General features: G+C 54.4%; 1 long non-coding RNA gene across 1 annotated transcript; it reads right to left on the bottom strand.

Moving 5' to 3' along the window:
* Positions 1–642: 642 nt before the first annotated feature.
* Positions 643–2,765, bottom strand: LOC138377241 (uncharacterized). Its single transcript, XR_011231778.1, has 3 exons — positions 2,376–2,765; positions 1,999–2,102; positions 643–1,817 (listed from the first exon to the last, which is right to left on the bottom strand). It is a non-coding gene; the product is annotated as an uncharacterized lncRNA (long non-coding RNA).
* Positions 2,766–3,245: the final 480 nt, after the last annotated feature.

Raw genomic sequence — 3,245 nt, 5'->3', positions numbered from 1 at the left:
AATGAAACCAAAAGCGTAAGCAACAAAATAAAAAAATAAATAATACTTCATCAGAATTTCAAACTTTTGTGATTCAAATGACACCATCGAGAAGGTGAAAAGACAACCTACAGAATGGGAAAAGGTTTTCCAAATCATTTATCTGACAAGGGAAGTGGGTCTAGAATATATAAATAACTCTCCCAACTCAACAGCAAAAAGACAAAAGCAAAATGGGCTGAGCGTCTGAGTAGACGTTTCTCCAGGGAAGACATACCAGTGGCCAGCAAGCGTGTGAGACAATGCTTGACATCACTAGTCACCAGGGAAATGCAAACAGCTAACACCAAAACAACAGAAAATGACAAGTGTTGGCGAGGATGTGGACAAATCAGAACCTCCGCACATTGCCCATGGGAATGTAAGGTGGTGCTTAAACGTGTCATTTCATGATCAAACAAGTAAAATGATTAACTTTAATGATTAAAGAATGGATCACCCCCACAGCACAGGGGCTGATTACGCCAGAAGTTTCGAAACCTTTCTAGAAAAAGCACAGCACGTATATACACATACACATATACTATACACCACCTCCCAGCAGCAGTGCGGTGGCCACTCCCACAGCCCCTCCAGCTACAGCATGGACAGCAGCCCCTGGGAGCTCCCGGGGCCACGGGAGGGTGGGGTGTGGTCCAGGGTTCTTGCCACGGCAGCGACACGGAGTGAACACAGTGCCCAGCCGCCCTCTGGGCAGCACAGCAGGGCTGTGAGACTTTGCAATCTCAGCAACTAGACAGAATAAACCACAGTGACACAAAACACAACCTTCACAGAAATGGTTTGAGCAAAACACGACACAGCACACGATTCTACTTGTACAAAGAGCAAAACCGGGCAAAGCGAACCTGTGCTGTTCACGTCGGCACAGAGGGACGGAGGGGCTCAGCCGTGTCCCACTGTGGGGTCCGGGGCTGCACACACAGGACTGGAAACTGCTTAGAGGCATGTGTGGGCACATGTGTTATACTCCAGCAAAGAGTTAAGGAAACCAACTTGGCCCAGGACAGGGTCGCAAGGCAATGTGTGCACTTGTGACATGCCTGCGCTTGTGACATGCGTGCGCTTGTGACATGCGTGCACTTGTGACACGTGTGCACACGTGACATGCGTGTGTGACATGTGCACGTGTGACATGCATGCACTTATGACATACACTTTCCCATCCCTGGGGACACTGCTGAACTGTGCGGCACCTGCAGCCCGGGGCCCCTCATACCGGTCTGACCATTTATGCAATGAACGCACTGCACTTGTTTAAGTTTGGCTCTCAGTGTTTCCCACATCATCTGCCACAGTGAACTCTTTGTCCACGGCTTTCGAAATCCAAAGCACTGACTTGTGTTAAACCCACACCTTTAGCAATGCTGTACTTTAACAGATGAGCCAATTGGCTTTTGGTAATATTTTAGACATCAGATTCCATGATTTCCTGTGGCAGATATAACACACTGCTGTTCATATCAAACTTTAAACTTTTAGATTGCTTATCTGTGTCCCCAAAAGTGGTAATAAAAGTGTATGACTCAGAACAATTACCATTGTATCAAGGAATCTTATTTTATGAAATACTTTCTTGCCAAAGACTACAATTTACTTTTTACCATTTCATTTAACGATCTGACGTTTTCAACATTCCCTAATTAATTCCAACTCTGTCTAAACTGGCTGTGACAAACACAATCTGTCCTGAAGACATCGTGACGTCACCCTGGCGAATCTGCACAGCCGCCAACGGGATTCACGCCCTGCAGGTGGTTGATGTCATTCTGCTCCAACTGCAAAGGGCGCACACAGAAACACGTCAGCTATGGGGACTGGGTATAAACATAAAGGACCCGGGATCCTCGGGCAGCCTCTTACTCCGAGATGGAACTGGCTGCCTGGTTCTTGGCGAAATGTATGTAGCTGGCAGCCCGGCTCCTGTGGTCATACTCACCCAAGACGCGTGGCACTCACCGCTAAGTATCTGTCACTGCGGCTGGAAACAGAGAAACCAGCTTGCCGAGCACAGGGCAGGTGGAAAGATGCACTTCTCTCTGGACCACGCTTTTCCCTAGTTCCTAGATCCAGATGAAGGGAAACGGCAGCGGTTACGGCCTATTGACCGTCTAAGAGTGGGTGCGGGAGGCGGGGCTGGGAGTGTGCGGACGGGGGTCTCCCCACGGCCACAGCAGCACCCCCCACCCCACCCCACCCCACCTCCCGTGACCGCCACATCCTGCTGCTTCCGCTCCTACCAATAAACTCTCTAAGTACTAACATAAGGCTCAGGTTATATTAATACTTAATACAAGGGAGCCACATGAATCCACGGACTTGCATCAGAACCAAACCGTGTTTGTTCTCCTGCGTTGGCCGGTGACCAGGGTGGCTCCCGGGTGTTGAGGTGTCGCTGCTGGTGCTGGAATTTTGTTCACAGCCTCCTCGCAGCTCAGCAGGAAACGGGCGCACGAGGGCAGGAATTGTGGGTTGGATGTTTCGGTTTTGGTCTTTGTTTTGTTGCCCCCTTGTTGCTGGGTAGGAAGCGGAGCCGGCTGGGGCCGACGTGTCACACACGCTGGCCTTGCGGAGGGTGGGTGGGGAGAGAGAGCCCACACACAGGTGAGAAGAAACAAAAAGCGGAGGGTACAGGGGCTCCTGTTCCCCGAGGCAGCCTCACCTGTCCGGACGTTGAGCTGCACCGTGGAGAAATCCTCGCGTGAGGTCGGGAAGCGGCGGCCTGTTCCGGCCCCGCCCCCGCCCGCGTCCCCTCCCCCCCCCGCCCGCGTCCCCTCCCCCCCCCGCGTCCCCTCTCCCCCCGCGTCCCCTCCCCCCCCGCCCGCGCCCCCGCCCCCCCGCGCCCCCTCCCCCGCCCGCGTCCCCGCCCCCGCCCCCGCGCCCCCTTCCCCGCCCGCGTCCCCTCCCCCCCGCATCCCCTCCCCCGCCCGCGTCCCCTCCCCCGGCCACGTGCGGGCCCTGCGGCCCGGGATCCCCGCGGTTGGAAGGTGCTGACGTGCAAACCACAGGCCTCGTTTTTTCTTCCTCAGCCCAGGAAAACACGCGTTGCCGCCCGTCGGATGTTACTGGAGTGGAAGCCGCGGGACTGCGCGTGGCGTGGCAGGGCCCGGCTTTGGCCGAGCCTGGTTTTGTCACTTAGAATCGCAGGGTCGAGAACCCTCCGCCGTGTCGTTTACGAGGCTTCGGGACGGGACGGTGACTGTGAA

Source organism: Eulemur rufifrons, chromosome 29 (genome assembly GCF_041146395.1).
Source record: "Eulemur rufifrons isolate Redbay chromosome 29, OSU_ERuf_1, whole genome shotgun sequence".
Classification (NCBI taxonomy): domain Eukaryota; kingdom Metazoa; phylum Chordata; class Mammalia; order Primates; family Lemuridae; genus Eulemur; species Eulemur rufifrons.
This window is presented reverse-complemented; position numbering and strand designations above follow the sequence as displayed.